The following is a 14,990-nucleotide window of genomic DNA, read 5'->3' on the forward strand; positions in this document are numbered from 1 at the left end:
CTTTTTCTTTCCCCTTGAATGGTCCACAGTTTGTGTATATATATATTGGTATATCCCAAACAGTTAGACCAGGAACAAAAACCAGACTCTTTAAATCTTTTGCCTAAAAAATACTTTAAACCAAATACAAACATCATAACATCTTTATAAAAACTAATTTAACATAAACCATGCTTTGGGTAGGTTGTTTCTATGAAAAATGATGATTTATCCTCCACCAAAATTTTGTTGTTATATAAACCGCTCAATTTTACTTATTATAAAAATACGATTGAATTAAAAAAAAAACGATTGACTTTTCATATATTTTTTATCAACTCATTTCTGAAACCATATCTGGAAGGTTAGATTACATAAAAAGCACCTTAATCGTTGCATATAAAACAGTTCAGTTTTGTCTCTAACCTAATGGTCTGGGACCTGCTCTAAGGGCACCCTTAGGCTAAATCCACTACATGAGGAGGCTTGAGACAAGCTTGAAACCAGATCAGGGCCAGAAGGAGATTGAACCAGCTCAAAAAGTACCAAATTGAGTCAAGTCAAATTTTATGAACAATTGCCTATCGGGCTCAATTGGCTCACCTTAACCCCTAAGATGGTTAAGCGTTGTCACAAAAAACGTGTACGGATATTAAAAAGATGGGTATAATACGGCAAAGTTTTATATCTCAAGAATAAAACGAGAAAATCTCGGCAAATTTTTTAAAAATTTAAAACATTTAATAAATCTCAAAAATTATTAAAAAATAAAAAAATAAAAAAACGGCAAAAAGGAGGAAAACGGGAAAAAAACGTATAATATGAGTATTATGTGCATATTATACGTGTTTTTTGTTTTTTGGTGTTTTTAAACGTGTTTTTTGTTTTTTGGTGTTTTTTAAACGTGTTTTTTGTTTTTTGGCATTTTTTTAAATGCGTTTTTTTTTTCACTTTTTATATGCATTTTTTTCAAATAAAATGTGTTTTTTGAGAAAATGGTTGAGACAAAACACTATTGTCTAATATAAGAGGGGTTGGTCCTTCGAGGCACTGAAAGCAGGCGTGATATCTTAATGAATAGGAGGAGGATTAGGGCTTTAGATTTCAGCCTAATGGTAGGATGAAATTTTTCAATGCCAGTGAGCTTGCCACTTACGGAGAGCGTCACCCATTTTTGTCAATGGGTTCTTTGTTAGGAACGATATTCTCTCTCACACACTCTTGAGGCACCAAGAGAATAGAAATCGAATGAGAAAGAGTATATGAGGATTTATGTAGTTCGGAGACAACATTCTCCAACATCCATGGCCGCCACACAAAACAGTTTTCCATAATCACAAAAGAATTGCAAAGTACAAGCCAAAACGACATCCTCACAAATATGAGATTAGAGCAAAACCTGCAAGTGGTGCAATTCCAGGCCTGCTAGTTTGGCATAGGCTCGTTTAATTGGCACTCATGCATTGCCTAGATCTCATCCATTTGCTGCTCATAATCATTCAATCTTTGTTCATCCACCTCCATCCTTTACATGTACTTGTCTATTCTAAGATCATGTTCTTCAATCCCGTGACATGTTTTCCCATAAACTCGTCATGAATTTATGAAGTTTTAGCAACATCTCGAACATGTGCATGTTGATCATCTACGGCCGTTTTCCACAATAGGATTTCCTTTTCTCTTCATTTGCCACTATGAAGAGTGAAGGAGAAGCTATGAATGAGGAAATGGCAGCCTTGCATGAGTGTCAGACTTGGCAGATTGTCCCTCGTCCTGCTGATAAGAATGTTGTGGGGTCCAAATGGGTTTACAAATTGAAATATAAGCTAGATGGTAGCATTGATCGACATAATGCACGTCTTGTGGCGCACGGTTTCACTCAGCAGTATGGGGAAGATTATGATGAAACATTCAGTCCGGTCATCAAAATGGCAACAATACGTGTGATTATTTCTCTTGCAGTCTCATATGGATGGCCTCTTTATCAGTTAGATGTCAAAAATGTCTTTCTTCATGGGATTCTTAAGGAAGAGATATACATGGAGCAACCTTCCGGCTATACTACTCATGATCCTCAAAAATGGGTTTGTAAATTACACAAGTCTCTATATGGGTTAAAGCAAGCTTCTAGATCATGGTTCGATTGGTTTTCTCATCATATACAATAAGTTGGTTTTTTGAGAAGCTCCCTCGATCACTCCTTGTTTATCTATCATACCGGAGAAGCTACCACTTGGTTACTTATATATGTTGATGATATTGTTATAACTGGGAATTCTTCTTCACATATATCTTATGTTAAATGCATGTTGAAGCAAGAATTAAAGATGAAGGATCTCGGCAAATTACGGTATTTTTTGGGTGTTGAACTTGATAGGACGAATGATAGATTGACTCTTACACAACACAAGTATACTCTTGATGAGGTATGACTAATTGCAAACCCATAACTACTTCTAGTGTTCTGAATACTAAATTGAGTGTCTCTGATGGAACTGCTGCATATTCCAATCCTACATTCTATTGCAGCATTGTTGATATGTTACAATACCTCACTTTTACTCGCCCAGACATAGTATATGTTGTAAATCAGATCTCTCAGTTTATGCATGCACCCACCGAAGGACATATGGATGCCACTAAGCGGATCTTACGGTATCTCAAAGCTACTCTTGGTGATAGACTGGTCTGCACAAAATGTCCCAATGTTTCTCTTGGACATTGCATATATACATATACTGATGCAGACTGGGCAGAAGATCCCGATGACCGACGATCAGTTTCAGGTTTCTGCATTTTTCTTGATTTTAATCTCATTTGTTGGAGCAGTAAAAAGCAGCGTGTGGTTGCACGATCTAGCACTGAGGCAGAGTATAGAGCAATGGCTGCAGGGACAGCTGAAGCGTTGTGGTTACGACATTTGCTTGGAGAGCTCAATCTTCCTATTGTTTAGTCATCATTACCAGTCAAAGTGTGATAAAAATTGCTTTCAACCCCATTTTGCATAATCGTACCAAACACATAGAGATTGATCAACACTTCATTTGTCAGAAGGTTGAGGAAGCCGAGATCTTGCCTACTTATATATCCACCAGTGAACAGATAGCTAATCTCTTTACCAAAAGAATCATAGGGCAGCATTTTTGAGAATTGAAGAACAAGTTGTGCATGATCAAATCTCATGCACAACTTGAGGGGGGCTGTTAAGTTTTTTCGTATGGGGGATCGGGTCTGTTCAGACCCGATCCACTTCTCTTATATCCACACGCCTAAACATACTAGGCGATAGCATTCTTGTAAATGTTCATATATTTTTGTACATTTTGTTGTAACCTGATTATGTTAATTTTATAATAGAGATTAAGGAACGCAGGGCTGAATTGGCCGACTGCTCCCTTCCCTCCATTGTCTTTTCTCCTATCCTCTCTTCTCAATCTATCTGATTTTCAGACAGAGAGACGTGATTTTGTGAAGATTCTTTCAATAGCTTTGGCAATTTCATTGTTTCTGTCATTCAGCTGTATTTTTTTTGTGCTTATTCATACATGCACCCACTTTAGGCTTTCAAATTGACACTTTAATAACATATCTCTATTTGAATATGCTACATAGGCATCATTATTTGAATATGCAGAAATAAAGAAATTGGATATTTGCATAGGCATCACTTCTAAGAGTTGGAAAAGTCGTTGGGAAAGGAAAAACTAAAAAGCACATCTAGATGGTTCTCTAGTGCATTTTGAAGCATGAGATTGCTTCAAAACCTGACGTGAAACAGATTTTGCATATTTATTAAGAAGGGGACATGCATCTATTTAACCATTTCAACTGTCAACATGGTTTCTGCTGCGTTCTATCTTGTTCTGTTATATGTTATGTTAATTGAGATTTCATCAGTTGCATTACATTTTTTTCGCCCAAAAATAAGGAAAGGTGTTTGCATTTCTCTCTTTTGAAACTGTGTTCTCGTGCTGAACAGTAGTAAATAGCATGCGTCCAGATGATTCTAAGTTTAAGGAGAGTATTCATTAGTGAAAAAAAATACATAATGGACTTTCAGAAATGGGCGATCACATTTGGAGAATGATTTTAGTCGGTCTTGAAGTTCTTTTATTTATTTAATTGAAATGTAACACATGACCCTGTTACATAATTGACAACTTGAGCAATTGTTTTAGTCAAAATTTATGGTGGGATTCGTGGAATTTATGTCTGATACGTCCGACAAGCCTTTCAAGAAAGGAGCACCCATGATGACCAAGATATTCATTCCAAAGTTTGATTTATTATATTTATATTTTATACACATGTGAGACATCCATACTAGAAATAGACTTAGTAGACTCCAATGATGGCTTCAAGACAAAAGGAACATGAATAGAAGGGGTCTTCCTTGAAGATGTACATATTTCGTCATTCTTCCTCTATAGTGAATATTCTTCCTCATCTAAAAATCCCTGACGTGCATAGAAGAGAATTTTTTCTTTTTCTTTTTCTTTCTTTTAAGATCATGAAGCTTAAAGAAGAAATTTCCTCTATTTCTTGTGGTCCCAATTTAGTGTTTTAGATTGGGAATACTCCTGGGTGACATGCATTTGCATGGCTGAGGCATAATGCCTATCCATCGTTTTTATATTCTTGACGTTGGAATTCTATTCTTTACTCATGCTTTTACAGTGTCGATGAATCTCAGACAAATGTAGCAGTACCAAGAAAAATTCCTGAAATTGTGGTGTTGCTTGGTATGCCTATAGGAGTACTACTTAGACCATGTTGCTTGGCATGCCCAATAGGAGCATTGCTTAGAATCATGGAATTTCTCTGTTGATGGCTTGATGCATTTTTAATTTTATACATTGCATAGTGGTCCTTCAATTGATTTGGGATGTCATTTCAGAGTACGCTTCCACTATGGCCATCCTGATATTTTTGATAGGATATTTCACCTAACAAGAGGTGGCATAAGCAAAGCTTCAGAAGGGATCAATTTGCGTGAGGACATACTTCAGGTAATATGTGCTTCTCTTGTTTGTGAGGCTGTTTCTGCTTAATTTAATTTTATGATGTTAAGTTGTTAACAATCTACAATTGCATAGGGTACAATTCCACACTTCGTGGAGGAAATATTACTCATCATGAATATATCCAAGTTCGAAAGGGTTGTGATGTTGGAATGAATCAGATTTCACTCTTTGAAGCAAGGGTCTCCAATGGGAATGGAGAACGGACTCTGAGCCGTGATGTTTACAGATTAGGCTGCCGCTTTGACTTCTACAGGATGTTATCGTTCTACCTCACAACGGTTGGATTTTACTTCAGTAGCATGGTATGTTTTATTTATCTTTGCTATGAAACATAGGAGATATATATGGTTCATGGTACTTCGAAAGATGGCATGGGTAAGGACCTGATTAGAGGTCACAGTTCTCTCATCTCTTGAACCATAGGTGAGTGCTTTATGCGCTTATTGCGTTAGTGTATGTTGTGTCCCAGAGTATACATTTTGACCATCTCGAATATGGATGCAATTTCTTATCTAAATTTTTGACATTTGTGACATAGTCTAACATTAAAATCTCTTCTAGGTGACTGTGCTGATTGTCTATGTTTTCCTTTATGGACGCTTATATTTGGTGTTGAGTGGCCTGGAAAAAGAATTATTAAGGCATACAAACAGCCAGCAAAACAAAGCTCTTGAATCTGCTTTGGCTACTCAATCTGTCTTTCAGCTTGGCTATTGCTTGTGCTGCCTATGGTAATGGAGATTGGACTTGAGAAAGGATTTCGTACTGCTATTGGCGAATTTATCATCATGCAGTTGCAGCTAGCCCCTGTTTTCTTCACCTTCCAGCTTGGAACAAAAGCTCATTATTATGGCAGGACAATATTGCCTGGCGGTGCCAAATACAGACCTACTGGCTGTGGGTTTGGAGTGGAGCATCTAAAATTTGCTGCTAATTACCGGATGTATTCACACAGCCACTTTGTTAAAGGACTTGAATTAATGATACTGTTGATTGTTTTATCAGGTTTACGGCACATCATATTCGACTTCAAATGTTTATCTTTTTGTAACGTTCTCTACGTGGTTCTTGGTTGCATCTTGATTGTTTGCACCTTCTGTGTTCAATCCGTCGGGGTTTGAATGGCAGAAAACAGTAGATGATTTTACAGATTGGACGCGGTGGGTTGGAAATCGTGGAGGTATTGGTATTCAAGCAGATAAGAGTTGGGAATCCTGGTGGGAAGAGGAACAAGTTCAGCTGAAATATACAGATATGAGAGGGCGTCTGCTGGAGATACTTCTGGCGTTGCGCTTCTTCATCTATCAGTATGGCATTGTTTATCATCTCAACATAGCCCATCACAACAAGAGTATTCTAGTAAGTTGTGTGAATGCAGTGAATCCTTGACAGCACCAAATATATTTGTTTCACATTTCCATTTTTTGTCTGCTGAAACTTATTTCTATTTTGCCAGGTTTATGGGCTGTCATGGCTGGTTATGGCGACTGTTTTATTGGTCTTAAAGGTATTTATGTCTGATGAATTTGTTTGACATGACACATTCATATTTGTTTGTTCTGCAGATATTTTCTTGAAGCATGTGGTTGGAATATATGAAATTTGTTCGCTGTAATAAAAGGGTTAAGTTCATCTGGTTACAGTTTACACTTTACAGAATGTGGGGAGCATGATGAAAATAATGCCTGAGAACTAGGAACTTGAAAATGGATTACATTGATGTATTTGTTTGATCATGATTGGACTCTGACCTGGTTTCTTAGGTCAATTATATGGGAAGACACCTTCATTTAGCTTTCTGTGACGATTTTAACTTTTATTTTAACAGAATTTCAATTGAATTTTTGTTGCCAGATGGTATCAATGGGTAGAAGAAAGTTTGGTACCGACTTTTAGCTGATGCTCAGGATTTTGAAAGCACTTCTTCTCCTTGGACTCGTCTCTGTTCCCACTGTCTTGTTCGTAGTTTGTGGCCTTACCATTGCAGACGTGTTTGCTGCCTTGCTTGGTTTCTTGCCAACAGGATGGGCCTTTTTGCTTGTGGGTATTCTTTGTTCTTTTTCTTTCTGTTGGAGGTTTCCTTTTCATTTCTCTCATGTTTGTCTATGAATTTGATGCATTTATATGTCTAACGAGCTTTTGATTGATATATGCTGTACTGGTCTGTCTATCAGATTGGCCCAGCTTGCAGGCCAGTGGCTCGAAAGATTGGATTGTGGGAATCCATTAAGGAGCTTGCGAAGACATATGAGTATATAATGGGGCTCATAATATTTGCACCCATCGCGGTTCTCTCATGGTTCCCTTTCATGTCAGAGTTCCAGACTCGTTTACTTTTCAATCAGGCCTTCAGCAGGGGCCTGCAGATCTCAAGGATTCTGGCGGGCAAAAAGGATAGCACATATGAGATAGCTTCTCAGGTGGTACATAACTGAGGGGTATTTGCTTCCCCCCATGCATCGAGTTATTTTCTGTAAATGTGGAATATGGGAAAAGAAGCCACAGGAAGGTAGAAATAAGAAACGATCTCCACGTAAAGCGATCTGGTGGAAGACTCGTGTTTAATGAGCTCTCTGTGGCATATTCTATTTATATATGGATTGAATCCTTCGAGCTTGAGGTTTTGTTTTGGCGGCAGCTGATGAATTCTACAGCTACAGAAAGATCTGATTACATTGAATTCCTGTAATGTTTTTGAAACTTTGTTACACAACCCATTCGCACTGAACAAACAGGTTTGGACTTGAAAAGGATTATGAAAATTGTAGTGTATACTGAAAATATTTAATTGTAATGTAGATACAGAGGCAATGAGGTAAAAATCATAGGTGTGGGTTGTATCCACTCAAACAAACATCTAATTACCTAAGAAACAAACGTTATAATCTTATTTTTCTACAGCAAAAAATCATGAAGGCTTTAATTATGTATTGGTTCGTTCTGAGGTAGAACAATGCAGGCAGTTGGAGCTTGACTTATTTCTCATGTTTACGCGCTCTTTTCAGATTATAAGAAGGTACTACGTACATAATTTATTTAGTAACTATCGCTTGCATGAGTGGTTATCGGAAGGCTTAAAACAAGCAGTCCATGGCTCCATTTATATTCATCTCTTCATAAGAGAATGTGCTCAAAAGAATTTATTCAAAATGAAAGGGTTGTTTTGAACATATTTATAAGAACGAGATGGCCGACATGAATTAAAAATATGAAAATATAAAAATTTGAACTATCCCCAGCATAGATAGTAGGAACAAAACATTTTCATACAGGTTCTAGAAAGAATTGTATCGCAAGCAGTTTCAAAATTTAAGCTCATAGATGTGTTCATTATGTCCTAGTAACCATTTTTCGTTGTGTTCATTAGGAGTGAAGAATCAATCTTAGATTGCACACGAACACGAACTTAATGGCTGGACCATGGGAAACTCGTTTTTTCAGTAAACAAATTTGATTAGAAGCACGCTTGTCAGTAAACAAGCGTTTGAAAATGAAAAGCAGACCTAATTGAGTTGCGCTCTCTCTCTGACGGGATGGAAACCTCCAATGAATGGTTGCGGAAGGAGACGATACGCATCGAAGGATTCCTAGCAAACGCCTCTCCCGGACCGAGGGGAAACCCAACCTGCGGCATTCGTGCCCTTCAGAGGAGAGTTCGGGGATGATAAGTCGTCGGGTGGCCGATGGGCCAACGCTTCTTACTTGTCGTTGGACGCTGCAAATGAAAGCTTCAATGGAGGAATTTCAAGGGCAACGTATTTGGATTAATGTTCCTGACATGTCGCCTGTACCGGTTCGTCCTGATGGTAGCAGAATATACTCAATGGTGATACGAAAGAGTAGGGCAGAAGTGGCATTCGCGATGAAAGGATGGCTTCTGGTCCGAACAAAAATGGAGGTGCTCCTCACTTTTCTTCGTTTCTCAACAGGCAAAATTTTTCATTTGGATGAGTCACCTATAGGGTACAGAGTAGGGAACTAAAGGACCAAGGTGCCCTTTAACAATGACCTGAGCGTTCAAAAAAACACACACACACACGGGGTAATCAATCCAGTCGTAGTCTTCAGATTGACCACAACGAAAACAATTCCATCTAAGTATTTAACTCGAAAAGTATAGGACTTATTTGATGCTTTTTTTTTTTTTAAGTCCATAGTTTTTTTTCTTTTTGAAAACGAAAACAATTCCATCTAAAAATTTAACTTCAAATAACATATATTTTATTTGACACTAAAAAAAGTCTAATAGTTTCTTTTTTTTTCATTTTTGACCTAAAACCTCCATGTCATATATCTTTATGCTTCCATGGTTTTGGTTTACTTAAAGTCTTATGGACTTATTATATATTTGTCAACTCTAGAGTTACACTTGCTACTATTTGCAGCCTAAAGAATTTGCATACCGAAACGTAACAATGGCTGGAAGTTTCGAACATTAAAACCCTTCATGTAAATCACCTTACTGCCCAATTGCACTAATACTCCTTCAAAAAAAAAAAAAAAAAAAAGTGCAACTAATGCACTCAAGACTCCTTTGTCGGGCAGACCAAATAGTTTGGTCAATCCATGTTGGCAAATATTTGTCATTGTTGTAAGCTGCTCATATTCGAGTCAGCTCTAGCATCCATGACACATTTAACTTAATCGAGATAATTATGCTCAAACCTATACTTGGATTTTGGACCCTTTTTTTTATACTAAAATTAGATTCAATTAGTTTAAGATCAACATCTATGAGTAATCAAGCTGGATTTTTATTAGATTTTGGACTATGGTCAAAGTTCCTTTACGAAAATATAGCTGGATCCAGATTTCTTTACCAAATGTAGCCAAGTAGATCTATGTCGACCGAATGCATCTCATTCATGTACATCCAGCCAAAATTATAACTTGTGTAAGTTTGAAGAAAAATCTTCAATTCAATGAGAAGATAGGATCATGTTGAGACGTAGGAATATCTTTTGCATGACATTTAACCCTATTTTAGTTGTCGTAGCTCTCACGCAACAATGATTCGTCTTCATGGATGATGAAAAACATTTAGTATGGTCAAAGTAAAATATTGTATGCAGCTTGAAATTTCAAGTTTAATTGTCTCGTTAAAAAAAAGAAGAAGAAAATGATATATTGTCAACGTAGCTGGTCGGGCGTTATCAGGTCAATTTTTAATTGACACTATATCCAATATACATACATTTAAGAGTCATTTTTGAACATTAATAATAATAATAATGTGTTTTGGATTCAGTTGTGCATTTAAAAATGGAATCCGATCGTGAATTTATGAAGTCGGATTTGGACTACAGTTGGATTTAAAATTCAAATTTCAGGTTCAAATCAAATTTGGATTTCGAATTGAAGATTCTGGTTCGAATCAAAATTTCGGGTTTCGAATTCAAAATTCGACATTGAATATGGTTACATTTGGATTTGAATTCAGATCCAAATATATGGATATCTGATAAATTGGATATGATAATGGGTACATTTCAGTCCAATGATCCGTTGGCATCCTTATGATGGACATCCCTATCCATCATGTTATGCCAATGTCCATGGAGTTTATTACCATATTTACTAATTTGCATTATTACAACAGTGAATGGAGCTACATGTTTTCTAATGAATCGAATCTTAATGAACATCCTAATCAAATTACCACGTTTGAGAGTTTCGGATTTAGGTTTGGATCTTACTGTTGGAGTTAGAATCCGGCTCACCTGTTAGTCGGATATGGTAACAGGTACGATCCAATCCGAATAGGATCCGTTGATGTTCAGTGTTCTTGTACGCGGGCACCGTAGTCCTCTGTTCATTTTAGTTGTTCTTTCCCCTGTAATTTCGATTTGAATCCCTCGGGGCCCACTACAGCAGATCCAACACCGAGCTGAAGTTCACTCCATCTACCGTCGTCGGCGATTGTCTTAACCCTCTCTCTCTCTCTCTCTCTCTCGTTCACATTTGCGGCCCCCTATACTCTGCAACCGCCGGCGTCCGCCCCCGGGAGTGGGTCTTCATTTCTACAAAGCAAGAACAGCCAGCCGCCGGCGATCCTGCCTTTGCCCGAGTGCTTCACCGTTTCAGCGTGGCGACCCTACGTCACTCCTTCACAGTTCAAAGCTGCTAAGCTTGAGAAGTGTCCGTCAGCTTGGAGCTTCCCTTCTACCCCATTAGGCAAGTGAGTCCCCCTTCATCTGTCTCCATGCTCAATGCCGTCTGCAGTCCACTATTGGGAGATTCTACCGATTAGGCAGGGTAGTTTTCACCCTTTGAAAGTTTAAAACCGTTATTGACTTCTTGGCTTGCTAAGTGACAATTTCTTATGGGACTGAAAGGAATTTTTCAATCTTTTGTTGGTTTTATGATGTTTTTGTAGGCAAATTCTGAGGAGAAGAATTGGAGTCTTGTTTGAGCATCACAATTGTGAAATGAATAAAATCTCGCTTTTCATAACCTGAATTGCTGCATGGAAATTGTTTCCAATTTGCATTGGCATCTTGTTTCAGCCTCAAGTTGCACAAAAATCTCCTCCTAGACTCCATCTTGTTTGAGCATCAAAGGATAGAATATTGTTTGAGAAAAAAATGGTTTTGCATGTCAGGAACCTGGTTTGAGCGTCAACATTATTTAAAGGAGTTGTTTTTTTTTCCAATCTAAATTCAAGTTCGGCATCTTTAGGAAATTACTGTGTATCTTCTGTTTGTAGTTTGTGCTTCTTCAAGAATTCAGGTTCTTCCCTTAAAAAAACATGCATGACTTGACATTGGTTTCTCTTTTCAGGAAAACCTACCTCAACCAACATGTTCATGAAACATAATAGATAGATTAGCTATTTGTGTGATGCATTCTTATAATATATCATTACATGTATGGTAACTCCAAAATATTTGATAGCGCTCTTCTTTTTTCTTTTTTTCCCTTGTAGTAGAAAAACATCTATGCCACCTTCAACATATTTGAATTCCCTACTTGTATGAGACGTGTCTTAGATGACTCCAAGTGTGGTGCCATCGACATATTTGATAGCACTTCCCTATATTTTTATGTGCTTGCAATAGAAAAGCATGATTCGTTCAATGAATTTTGCATATCTTCATGTGCTCGTGTTAGCAGTCCTCTATTTTTTTTTAATACTGAATATAGACTTCCTGCTATCCATTGTTGTGAGATATTGCAATTCACCTTCTATGCAACAACTCATCCTAAGCAACATTCAATATGTTTTTTTTAACCTGGAAGTATTTTTTCTCATTGACTATATATTTATTTCTCATGACCTGAATTTCTGCCTCCTCCATTGACTCCCTTGCAGATGAATCCCTTCTCCTTGTGGCCATTCCAGAAGGGAAACCTTCAAAGAGACCTTTTGAGGAGATACTCATGTCAGTAGACTGGATGACTGTAGAACATGTCTCCATTGACTTCTCTTAAGCAGCAGTTGTCTTCCCCTTCTTCAACGATACCAGCAGCAACAGCTCTCAACAGCAAATATGTCCCCCTTCATCTGTGACAACATCTGTGCCACTCGCAGAAGAAGAGGACAAGGACGATTTTGCAGATGGCAAGTGCGTGTTTCTTATGGTAGCTCTCTGTCCCTGTCCGATTTGCATCATTTTGGTGCTCATCATTGTGTCTATACTCTTTTCTGTCAAGCTCCATGCTTTTTGCCATATATCACCTCTTCGGTCCCTTTACCAAAAGATAGGCATGAAACATTGTGCACCTCCGGGGCTCTGAATCTTAGTTTCTCATTTGGCATGCTAATGGGGCCGCATATGTGTAGAAAATTTTCTACTCTTTTGGAGGAAGAAGTGTACAAAAGGAATGGCGATGAAGTTGCTAATGACACTGATATATTTGTTGATGGTGATGTTGGCGATGATTATAATGATGATGGTAGGGGCAGTGCTGGTGGTGACAGTGGCAGTGATTCTGAGAAGAGCAGGGAAAGAGAGATCTATGCCAAAGAGGTTGATAGAGTGTACAAAGTGGTTAATGAATTGTTTGCTTCTGACAGGAATATGGAAGCAGTTCTAAACCAATGCAATGTTAAGGTTTCACACGTTCTGGTTGTGGATGTCTTAAATCGATTCCGGCATGCCTGGAAGCCTGCTTCGAGATTCTTTTACTGGGCAGGGCAGCAGCCAGGTTTCTCTCACGATTCACAGACATACAATGCAATGATGAACATCCTAGGAAACACTAGGCAGTTTGAGAGCATGGTGGCTACGTTTGAAGAGATGGGGAAAAACAGTGTGACCACAATGGAGACTTTCATTATACCAACTAAGGCATTTGCTGCTGGCAGGGAGATGAAGAAGGCTGTTAGTATATTTGAGTTGATGAAGATATCAATACATTGATTGCACTGCTCGATGCGCTTGGAAGAGCAAAGCTGGCTAAGGAAGCCCAATCTTTGTGTGAGAAAATGAAGGATAGGTTTCCTCCAGATCTCATGACATATTCCGTTCTGCTCTCGGGGTGGTACAAGGTGAAAAATTTGGTGGAGGCAGGAACAATTTGGAATGAGATGGCGGAGAAGGGATTTAAGCCTGACATTGTTCCTCACAACACCATGCTAGAGGGGCTTTTCATGGGTGGGAGGAAATCTGAGGCTATCAAGCTCTTTGAACTCATGAAAGTTAAGGGACCTTCACCCAACGCGAGAAGTTACACAATCTTGATGAGAAATCTCTGCAAGTCGAAAAAAATGGATTTTGCCATGCAGTACTTTGATGAAATGCAAGCTAGTGGATGCAAGCCAGATATCGCAGTTTATACTTGTTTGATTGTTGGCTTTGGGAATGTTGGAAAATGGTTTATGTCTATAAGTTGCTGCAGGAGATGAAAAAAAATGGATGTCCTCTTGATGGTCGAACTTACAATGTCCTGATTAAGTTGATGACCAACCGAAAGATGCCAGCTGATGCTGCAAGAATTTATAATAAAATGATTGAAAATGGATTGGAGCCAACAATACACACTTACAACATGATAATGAAGTCCTTTTTCCTGTCAAAAAATTATGAAATGGGGCTGGCAATCTGGAATGAAATGTTAAGAAAAGGTTGTTGCCCTGATGATAATTCCTATACAGTTTTCATCAATGGGCTTATCAGAACAGGCAGATCTGAAGAGGCTTGCATGTACATAGAGGAGATGACAAACGAAGGCATGAAAGCTCCACAGTTGGATTACAACAAGTTTGCTGCCGACTTTTCTAAGGCAGGGAAACCTGATATACTTGAAGAGCTTGCCAAGCGTTTGAAGTTTTCTGGGAAATTTGAAGATTCAAATACATTCTTGAGATTATCTGCACAGATGAAGAAGAGGGTCAGGAGTAGAGAGACTCTTGAGAATTGCGGAGTTTTGGCATCACTTTTTTGTTTCCATGCTGTAATGATCTGTTATATAACGTAGTCTGGCATCTTCAGAAATGAAAAAGGCCTTCACAGGAAAATCAGCATCAAAATCAGGCTTGTGCTTGTATGATATTAATATACAATTCTACATGGTAAATGGATTGCCGCTGGTCATTTTCTCGAGCTGGTCCATGTAAAATTTGCTGCTAATTACAGGATGTGTTCACAGAATCACTTTGTCAAAAGACTCGAGTTAATGATGTTGTTGATTGTTTACTTGGCACATCATATTCTAGTTCAAGTGTTTATCTTTTTGTAACGTTTTGTGTGGTTCTTCATGACATTTTGGCTGTTCGCACCATCTGTCTCCAATCTGTCGGGGTCATGGCAGAAGGCAGTAGTTGATTTCACAAATCCCATAACATATGCTAGGAAAACTAGTATTAAGGAAGACCAGAGTTGGGAATCCTGGTGGCATGAGGAACAAGTTCATCTGAAAATATACAGATGTCAATGGTGGCGCACCCACGTCGACTCGGGTGCTGGTGCGGCTCGAAACGACACCTGACTCGGTCAAACCAAATCGGGCACTGTTGGCCACACCTGTTCTTCTTTTCTCTTTTTC

The 14,990-nt window shown here is 38.3% G+C and overlaps 1 pseudogene; it reads left to right on the forward strand.

The window, feature by feature from the left end:
- Positions 1-10,866: 10,866 nt before the first annotated feature.
- On the forward strand, positions 10,867-14,684 carry LOC116257290 (pentatricopeptide repeat-containing protein At3g62470, mitochondrial-like; annotated as a pseudogene).
- The last annotated feature ends 306 nt before the right edge of the window (positions 14,685-14,990 follow it).

Source organism: Nymphaea colorata, chromosome 7 (genome assembly GCF_008831285.2).
Source record: "Nymphaea colorata isolate Beijing-Zhang1983 chromosome 7, ASM883128v2, whole genome shotgun sequence".
NCBI classification, from domain to species: Eukaryota; Viridiplantae; Streptophyta; class Magnoliopsida; order Nymphaeales; family Nymphaeaceae; genus Nymphaea; species Nymphaea colorata.